The sequence below is a fragment of the Lichenostomus cassidix genome, chromosome 6 (assembly GCF_008360975.1).
Source record: "Lichenostomus cassidix isolate B80296 chromosome 6, HeHo_3.0, whole genome shotgun sequence".
Classification (NCBI taxonomy): Eukaryota; Metazoa; Chordata; class Aves; order Passeriformes; family Meliphagidae; genus Lichenostomus; species Lichenostomus cassidix.
Window position 1 is genome coordinate 19,408,318 of NC_139487.1, and position 10,670 is coordinate 19,418,987.

The following is a 10,670-nucleotide window of genomic DNA, read 5'->3' on the forward strand; positions in this document are numbered from 1 at the left end:
ACTTATGGTTAATTGATCTGTTTTAACTGCTGATTTCTTGCAAGCCATCATACTTGTAGCTGAAAGCTCTAGAAGGATAGTGCTGGCCTCCCATAGTAGATCAGACTGCTCTGCTGGCACAGAAAATATTATGTGGAAAGAATTGTGGTGAGCAAAAGATTTCACAATGTCAATAGTACCCACAGGGAGGAGGAGGTGGAGTTCTCCATGAGTAATGTGAGGTTTGGTACCAGCAGGTTTCAGCACCTCAGATAAAATTTGTGATTTCATCCTGGTATTTTAGTGAAGACATGGGCATCCTGCTTTCTCCTCACAAAAAGAAAGGAATAGTCTTCCTTCCTGTACTATCAAGATGCTGGCCTCCTGCAAGGGCGAGCATTACATGCCTGTACTTGGTCCATCCCACAAGCCACCCAGCAGACCAACCTCCTGGTTCTTACAGTGATGCTTCCCAGACATCCCTTCTAATGTTGAGTAGACACATCTTGGGCAACCTCTACCTCTTCATAACTGCCCTTTGCCCCAGAACAGATGCTTATTTCCCACCACTACACAAACTAGCCGTGCTGTCTGCTGCAAAACACACTAACAGGGGTTTAAGTCAGTGTCAGGGGGGTCCTGAACTGTCACACCTGTCTGAGAAGCAGGCAGCTGAATTCTGTTTGTGCTGCAGCAAAGGGCTCTGCAGGTGGATCTCAGTGGTATATTTTGATCTCAGTCAGATGATGTGCTGCTGAAAAATAAATGTCATTGCTCTGCTGTCAGTTTTGAGTTGGAGGAGAAAATGGCAAGGAGCCTGCATTAATTAATATTAAACCACACTTGGCAGACACTACCTCCTCCACAAAGTATCTGTTGCTAGAGGGTATGAAAATATACCTGTTGAGTTAGATAGGTGAGGTGCAGGGATAGTGTCAGGAAGCAGGACTTATACCAAGACAAGTGGAGAAACCAGCATAATGTTCTTGGGTGAAAAATTACTTAAAAGCAAGTAGTGATGTCCATGATTTACAGCCCCCTTTTCACTTGGGCACTGAAGTCAGCTGATATTGAAGAGAAAATGGTTGGCCTGTTCTAGGCAGGAAAATGCAACTGCCATGCTGAATGTCTGAGAGCCCTGGAAAAAAAATATCCCAGCATGTGGAAGTGACAAGATTTTTCTACTGCTGTTTCACCAGTAAATCTCAATGTGTTTTGAAGCAGAAGTCTCCAAGGTTATTTCCACTTTTCTGTGGGGAGTATGAAGTTCAGGTACCTGAGGCACAGGGCAGTGAGGGTAGTCAAGCATTGTAGCAAACCTGCATAAACTGTTACCCTCTTTGGGAACATGATACTTAAAACAAACATACAGAGAGGCTTTGCCTGGTGTGAGATCTCAATAAACTACAACCAAGGTGCCTGCAGTTCATTGCCTTGATTTTGAGACAGTCGAGTGTAAGAGTGAGTCTTGTACAGGAATGTGTAATTGTTTTTTTCCCGTTTACCTTTTTCCACCATGTGAAAACCAGGGTTTCCAATTAAAAGAAAAAAAAGCAAGGTAGCAGCATAGCTGGCAATGACAATAATTGTCTGGGCTCTCAGGTTGGTCTTCATCTACTTGGAAAACCTCTGCCCCAGTCAGTCACGTGGGCATATTCTATGTTCATATTCACATTCTCAAGAGTTTCAGGGGACATGAAGTGTCACTTCAGCTTTTTTCCCCACAAATCTTTGGTTTTCTCACCATTATGCTGACAAATACTCAACACAATAGATCATTAAACCTAAATTGCTGTGTTAAGTGTTGCTGTAATACAAGTAAAAGCAATTTCAACACAGCATTAAAAATACATCACCTTCACTGTAGCATTGTATGGGAACTGACATGAGTTCTTTGTTTGCCTATGGAAGGGAACTGTCATTTTCTTTGCTAAAGTATTTTTTCACTGGATGGAAATAATTACAAGTGGAACAAAACAAAATATTTTGATTAAATACAGGGCTGGTCTTGTTTTTTCCAGTAAATGTTTCATGCTTTTAATTCTTCTCCCCCTCTCCGGGGGATAATATAATGGATAGTTAGAGATCACCTTCCATCTCAGAAGATCCTAGATTGCACAGGGATCCCTTCCTTTGCCACTAGAATTTTGGTACCCATGGAGCAAACACCAATAATTTATTCCCCTGGGGTACCACAGTGAAGATGAGTCATCTACTGCAGAGCAGGGGAGTTTTCAGGAGACAAGACTCCATTTCATAATTCATGCCAAAACCAAGGGTTAACACTGAAGTGTCAGATCTGGCTAGCCCATGGCAGAGGAATGAAAACCAGCAGCTGTCTGAATTCCAGAAATGGTGCTGGGAATAGCTGCAATGAAACAAAGTCCCACCCACTTTGATCTTGGATCTCCTGCACAGGATTAAAGGAATAACTGAGTTTGGGCCTGAGGCACAGATAGCTGGGGAAGCAGCAGGGGGAATTTGCTAAGTTTTCATGGGAGTTTACTAAGCATATGAGGGTAAAGCAAAGATAATTCTCTTTTATCATTGCAATCCATTTCTTTTAACTGAGTGTGCTTCGAAGCCCCAGCAGGATCACAGCAATGATATCAGCAAACTTGCAGTGCTCTCTGCATGGTGCTTCTTTGTTTGGGTTGAAGAGGTGATGCTTTGTTCTGGATCAATCTTGTAAATAGGAATGGAGAAAGGCAAGATTTGTTTGTGCAAATGCAAGTATTTTCCTCATTACCCGCTTATTCCTAAGTTTGATATGATTGGTTCATATACCTACCATTTCCCTGAGATATGAGCAGCTGCCAGAACCCCCTCTGGCTGCTGTCAGTCTGGCTTAGGACACCTTTGCAGAAATGGCTCCCAGACTGCAGTCCATGCAGATTCAGCATTTGATCTCCACCATTGTCAGAGCAAGGAATCGTATTTCTCTCACCCCTGCCCTCTGGGTAAAAAAGGCAAATGTTTCATAAAGGTACCATAATAAGTCTGCTAGAGAGGTCTTTGCGGCCTCTTTCCCCTCCCCAAACTGGAATGTACCTAAGCTCCTTCTGGTCTGCTTTTTTCTTTTTTTCCTAGCAGCCCGTGGGGAAGGTACCTAATACCTTTTCGCTAACATTATTTATGGACTCAGAATGCCAGAAACATGTCTTTACAAATAGTCTGCACAACATGTCCTGAACCCTCCTACTGGCACCTACATATGTCAGTCCCCAGTGCTCAGATTTCTTTGTCTTTTTGCTGTAAGCCAGATTTACTGATGTGGGGTTGTTTCCACATGAGCAGTACTAGTGTCTGATGAGCTGCACTCATATGACTTGCACTGTAGTGTCCTGATTGTTCATGGTTCCTGGTGATTCCTGCTTAGGTCCTAGGGCCAATGTTTAGTGTTTCTGGAAAAGAGAAGGGTCAGTGCTAGCCCTGCAGTGCCTGTGTTACATTGCACAGTACCCAAGGATGCCCCGCAGAGGGTGAGCTCCCTGCATCTATAGTGGATACCTCTTACCCAGCACGACGCCATTCTGTGATGTCTGTATTAATTAGATGCATGTGGGTGTTCTCCCCATGTATCCAGCACTAAGGTTAAAGAACAGGTTCATACCAGAGAAATAGCTGTATGCACACTTTTCATCAAAACCACTTATAAACTTTCCTTTGGAGGAAAATCACTGGCTTTGTTAGTATTTCTGCCTGTTCAGAATCAAAACCACAGAATAAAATCTTCTGAAAGAAGCTTAGTGGGTTTTGCCTCTTCTCTTACCTAAAAGAAAGAGGAAAAGGCTGCTCTTTCAGTTTTATAGTGTTTCCCATTCCCTGTGAATTTAGAATTCTTTATAAATGAAGTAGATCTTGGTCTCAATATAAAAGTATTAAAGGAAATACCTCACTTCCAGTAAAGAGTTTAAGACAAAATGGAAAACAGTGTGTCCAACTGAAACCATAGGGCAAGAACTGACCTGAGCAAAGATTTTGTCTAGGTGCAAACATTAGCGACTCTATTATTCAGTGAATACTATGTGACTCTTAATGACTGTAGTTGCACAAAAACTTCAATTTTACATTTAAATCCAAGTGCAGTTACATCCACCAGCATAGGCCTTGTAGTTTATCCTGTGCTGTTTCCACATGTGGTTTGTACTGTAATACTTTCTGTGACTTGGGGGATAAAAAAGCAGAGTATCACTAGGCTACCACTTCTCATGGCTTGTCTTCTGATCATCCCTTATGTTGAGTCGTTCATTCTTGGACTGTATGGCCTGACTGCATCACAGCAGAAGCTTTCATCAACAGCAGACTCTAGAGGTGCAAAAAATTTCTGGTGAAATCCTGAGAATTTTTACACAAATTGGGTGAGGAGAGAATATACTCTGATGGGGCAAAATACTCAGTGGGTTCACTGAGGCTAGGATTCCATCCACTTACCCTTATGGGCCATCTCAGTCTCTCTCGAAGTTCTACAGCTACTCCTGAAACACTGTACTCCTTGGCTTCTCTGTAAGGTAGGTTCTGTTTTCTAGACTATTCTGAATGCTGGCAGAAAGGATGTGACTTGCTGACTTCAGACAAGATGCCAAAGCATGCAGAGGGGACTTTACAATAAACAATCTCTTTAGAATTCATTTTAAACGGAGAAAGGGATGAGGGGAGGAAAAACAAAATACTTAGAGATGCTGACTTGCCATCTACAGTCATCCTCCCTTGCTGGTGATTAATCATCTCCCCCCTTTGAGCCCAACAGACCAGATACACACATTCCTTATTTTCTCTGTTGATGGAAAAATTTGATTTTTGGCATGCCTTTTGTAGGATTCAAAATACCTTTGTGCTGTGGTGAGTGTGGGGGAAGGGAGTTTCACTTCTTAGCAGATATGATAAAAGCATGTATTAAAAAAAAAAGCTCTCCACCCCACCAAGATTGCAGTGAGCCATTTGTGGCTGCCTGATCCCACATCTCTGACACATGCTAGACTTACCAGGCTGGAGACTCTGTGTCTGTATATGCTGTTGCCTGTTGCTGGAGATCAACGTACTCTTGCATAGTGGAAGGTGTTTATGACTCAGCAAAACCGAAGCATGGAGGAAGGTGGAATGGGATTTTAAATGAGATTACTGTCTGAATGCTGGGAACTAAGTGAATTTTGGGTCCTATATTGCAAAACATAAATAAATCAAGTTAGTAAGTAGAATTGTAGGCAAACCTCATACCAAGTAGATTCACCTGGAGACAATATAAGCTTATTAATGTGTTGACTATCCCTGAGAAAAAAAAAATTCTTAATGGGACTGACAATCCCTCACCACCATGGCTGTGGTTTCACAAACCTTTGAGACTGACAATCCCTCACCACCATGGCTGTGGTTTCAGAAACCTTTGAGAAGGCAATATGAATGTGAATCTGGCCCTCCTGTTTGCTGCAGTTAAACCATGGGTTTGCTAATGGTGCAGCATTTCCTGATATTTGTAATGACGATGAAATGAGTAAAAAACATTAGCTGGTGATAAAGATTGTAGCTAGCCCAGTTCTGAAGGAGTTACCAGAAGACAAGACTGATTGTCTGGTGCAAACCAGCTGTCATCAGATCCAGCTGAATCCCTGTGATCAAAAGCCACAAAAGGAGCCGATTTATTACCCACAGACAGGGTTTTGTGAACATTGTGGTGCTTCGATCACTCTCATATGTCATCGGTGCAGGGGTTTGCCTGTACGTTTATGTCTTCCCACTTTGTACTCCCAACCTGTAGTAAGATTTCAACATGCATGTTTGGTATACATTAAGCTCACAGATGTTTGTGCTCTCCCTTTGCCTGCCAGCAAAAATTTCACAAGAGGATTTTTTTTTCCCCAGCGTGACTTAGAGGTCATTGTCTCATGTGACACTCAAAAATGTAATCATTCCTGGTTGGAGCTGACTCTGACTGTGGGGAGGAGCAGAGAGTTGGCATGTTCAAACCTAGGTGAGGGCTCCCTGAACTCACAGCTCTGTGGGCTGCTGTGCAGCTCATGCAAAGTTGCATCCCGTGATCACCTTTTCCACATCCCTTAGCCGGTTAACTCTCAACATCCAGTGGGTCACAGGCTGCTGTTGCTGGGATGTTAGGATCTCCAGGCTTCACTGGCAAATTGGCAAGAGTGATGGGCAGGTAGCAAACTGAAGCACAGAATTTCTGTGCTCTTCCTCTCTGCCTCACCTGTAACATTATAATTTCTTGCAGCCACAAGCAAAGAGGTGGTTTATGTACCAGGAGCTTTGTGCAACATGGTTAGGTGTCTTCCAGGGTTTGGTTCCACCTTACCTTCCTGGAGTGCCTGGAAATGAAGTTGTAAGCTCTGATCCTGGGATGGTACACTTGCCCAGTGAGAGTAGAACGTAGTTTTGAAGCAGAAGGTTATTAGAAGGTTACTGTTTCTCATTGTGCGTGAAGTTGGTGCCTGTGTGGATGCACAGCCACAAATCATTGCAAAGAGCCAAACAATTATGGGCAGAGAAACTAGAAGGAGATTTTGTGACAGTTACCCAAATGTAAGCCAGGGAACACATTACTGGCAGAAATTATGCTTGAAAGATTTGGACTAGGTGATGAGCTGGATAAAACTGTCATTTCTTAGCAGATGTTGAATTGTCAGTTACAAGGAGAGATGCTGAAACATTCAGACTTGGTCATGGTGAGAAAACACAAGCAATCTTTTAGGTAGTGCATGAATAAAAGTTGTGCATTCAAACACCCGTTGAAGAGCTCGCTGAAACTGTCAGACTTATGTGGTAATTATTTTTTTATATAAATATTTGTCACTTTTGCAGCATCTTTTAAGGAAGGATCCTGCCCCCCAAGAGAGCTACCTGCTGAAGCACAACATCCCACTATCAATCCTTTTCCCTGACAACTCTAATCCTGCTCTCTCTGGTCTGGGCTGCATGCTGCAGCAGGAGCTAGAAACCTGAGAGCTGTATGCTGGAAATCCTTGGGATGTTGATGAACAGAATGGTGGGTGGTATTATTTAGATGCCCTTGTAAACAAACAAATATGGCTGATTAAAGCTAGATGGCCGCAGAGGTTTCTGCCTCCCTCTGCATACCCCACCCTTTGCCTGGCAGTTAAGGGGATATCAGGTTTCTCAAAAGGCCAGGTTGGAAATGAGTGTCTCAGGAGTTGCTTCACATGTGGTTCAGCTCCCGCTGACAGGGACATAGCAAATCTGGAGGAAGGCTGCCCCACCACAGCATGATATTCATGTTATCTGGTGGGATGCTTAAGTCCAGCTGTCAGCAAATGCCATTCCTGCAGCGCTGCCTGCCAGCTCAGAGAACTGGATTGCCTACTAACACAAAGGGGCTGGCACGCAAACACACTTCGCTGATCAACACACCTCACCGTGTGTATTTCAGGTGCACAAGCTGCAAAATCAATCTTGCAGACAGCAGCAGTTTCTTGGAGACTGTGCAGCCATCTAGTGTTATTGTATATACAGCATGCTGGTTACTTGCTGAGACCCCAGACACTTCCCTACTGTTTTCCTACATATTTTCACAGCTCAATGTATAACTTTTAGTTACAGGAGTTTTAGTTAAACTTGCCAATCCACTGGACTTGATCTCTGAAATTTCTGACCACTTGAAGGTTGTGCTTGTGGATGGAGAATAGAATCCTGCTAAAGTATTTTTTTAGTCAGAATAAGAATGTTTGTTACTATGAGGAAGAGCAATCAGTCTCCTTGGCTTCTACTGCTGTGTTTTAGAATTCCTTTGTTTAATTCTAAAGGAAACAAACAAACAAACAAAAAAAAAAAAAAAGGAAAAAACCTCATTTAAATTTCAACATTAGTGAGCAATTGTCACGGATGCTACTGCTATCTGCTGGAGTGCTTTGGAGACTTTCTCACTTTATCAGGAATAGGAAAGCTTTGTACATATATTGTGAAGGAATAAGACAAGGACAAAATAGCCTGAATTTGTATGTCTCACTTTTCTCATCTAAAGAAAACCATCTTGTTTCAAAGTCCCAGCTTCCTCTTTGGACATTCAGCAGACAGGGCAATTAGTACAAGGAACTACTTTTATAGTTTGTAGTAAATTAATTAGGTAACCTGTGCAGGCAAGGAGCATGATGAAACAACACACGTTCTTGTATTGCATACCAGAGTGACAAGTAAAATTCAAAGGTGACAACCCAGGGTTACTTAGCAGCAGCCACTTGGCCAACCTGAGAACAGAAACGTCTTTGTTTACAATCTGCATTTTTCTAACTCTTATCTGCTCTCTTGCACTGTAATTTTCCCCAGCCCCCTCTGTGCCACTAGGTTCATCTTTCTCTGCACCTCGCATTAGACTATAGACGCCTCCAGGTGTGTTATGAGGGACTTTCATCTTCTGAAACAAAAGGTGATGGACCAGTGACTTTCTGTACTGCAGTAATAACTCACTCACTAATGAGGTAAAATAAATTGCTTCTGAACAGAAGCTATGTGTTACAACTTTGCTTGGGCTAAGAAGTGAATGAAGATTTATGCCATGGAGACACATAAATTTTTGGATCCTGCTACACTTGAGGAAGGTGCTCTCAGCTCTGCCCATTTAACATCTTTTGCTGGAGAAATAGCCCTATTCCAAATTCCTAAGAATCTACCCCATGAATAATTTACATAAGCACTGCCTTATTCCCCTCGTTACCTCAGACTTTAATATCAAATATAGATGTCTCAGTCTTGGAGAGGAGCAGTGACAAGCAGCACATACTCATTCCACAGTAGTGGAATCTGGTGGATCTGGAGGAGGATGTTTGTTGACATCACCTTACTCACATGTGCTAAGCCAGGCTAATTGCCTTTGTCTGCAAGACTGGACATGAATCTTGCACACTGCCCTTCTACGTGGCTGCCTGTCTTTGGGATGTTAGAAACAGACAATGGTATGCGTCCAACAGGTTTCAACCACAACTGATTGATCTGATAGCATTTATCTGAAATATTTTTTTAAAAGGTGTGTTTTACAAAGCTTTCACTACATCAGGTTTTGTGGATGTTGGATATAAGAATGTCACCAAAGAGATGGCTAATTATACCATTTCTGATGACTTTTACTAACAACCAGGGAAAACAATATTCTAGATCTAAATTACAACTAGTTGAACACAGAAACACACTGCACACAGAGGCAAATAAATACTCTCCTAGAAGCTTACAGAGCCCCTGTCCTGCTGCAGGGCATAGCCGGGGGGTCCATGGGCGCGTGGATGTGCATGCAACCACGGCAGCTGTGATGGGAGGGAGGCTGAGAGTCCCTGCACAGCAGCACAGCCTCTCCCTGCAAAAATGAATGGCGGTCGTGATGCTGAACCACCTACAGGGAGCCACAACACCACCACCCACAGGCAAATCCCTTCCCATCCCGAATTGTTTGCAGACAAGGTGTTGGGCAGAGCAGGAAATGGCTGAAACAAAACCATCTCATTTAAGTGATAATCTGAGGTAAGGTGGAGTCTCACAATTCTAAAAATGGTTTAATTTATGTTACAAAATAACGTGTAGGGACATAGGTGCGAGATGGAACATTTATATTCTATTATGTAATATTATGTATTTTACTGAGAAGTTTATTTTCTTTGGATAAGAACAATTTCTGGGAAGGAAAGGTCTGGTGGTCGTTTTTTGTTTAAGTAGTAGAGGTATTATCTTTCACATCTCAGACAAAATCTTTACAATTTTCCAAAGTGATCCTTAAGTTCCAGTTGCATCCAGTTCATCCCTGCTTCCTGCCTGCAACAGTGTTGAGAGCCACTGAAGCCACCATCATATTCCAGCTTGGATGCCTTTCAGTTGTCATTTAGTTGATTTTTCTACATTAATGGTATAGTTTGGAAAGCACTTTAGGTTTTATAGAATGAAAGGTACCACAGAAGAGAAGGGTTTTTTAAATTTATTCACTGTGATGTCTTGAGAATATTTGCAAGTGAAACAGAGGCTTGAAAAAGGTACATTTGATTGCCACAATGCCTATAAAATAACTTTTTTTGGGATTAATAACATTACTCCCAGTCACCATTCTCTTAAATGGATGCAGAACCATCTCCAGTTAACCTCTGAACTGTACCTCGGACAGCAGAATCACTTTTCTGTAAACCACATTACCCAGAATCGGCCTGTCAGGCTTTGGGAATGAGAAGAATGCCATCCACCTCAGTTATTACTAGACTTGTTTGTCCTTCTGCTGCTTCTTTCCTCCCCCTTTCCAGGTCTCCTGGCACAGGTCGCCATGTGTGGAGCAAGTTTAAATCAGCGCTTCATTTGACAAACAGGCGCAGACAATTACCAGCACAGCATCTGAAGCGATAATGATAAATAAGCGCTGGTATTTTGACAGCTTGTATTTTGTGTTATTTGGTGGAGCGAAAGTGTTTGTTCTCTGAACACTGGAAATATTTATTTTATCGTGGTGCCTGTTTCGGGACAGGGGTTTCCGCCGGCTGGGGCACCTGCCCTCCCTCCCGCCCGCGTTCCCAGCGCTCCGCTGCCCTCGCGTGGCACAACCGGCAGTGTCCGGGGAAGCCCTCAGCGCCTCGCTGGAGCTGACCCGCCCGCGCCGTGTCCCGCTCTGCAGCAGCCCGTGGATGCACCGACGGGTCCGGCTGCGCTCCTGCCGGCCGAGCGGGGCGGGACAGAGCCACAGCATCCATCGGGATGGA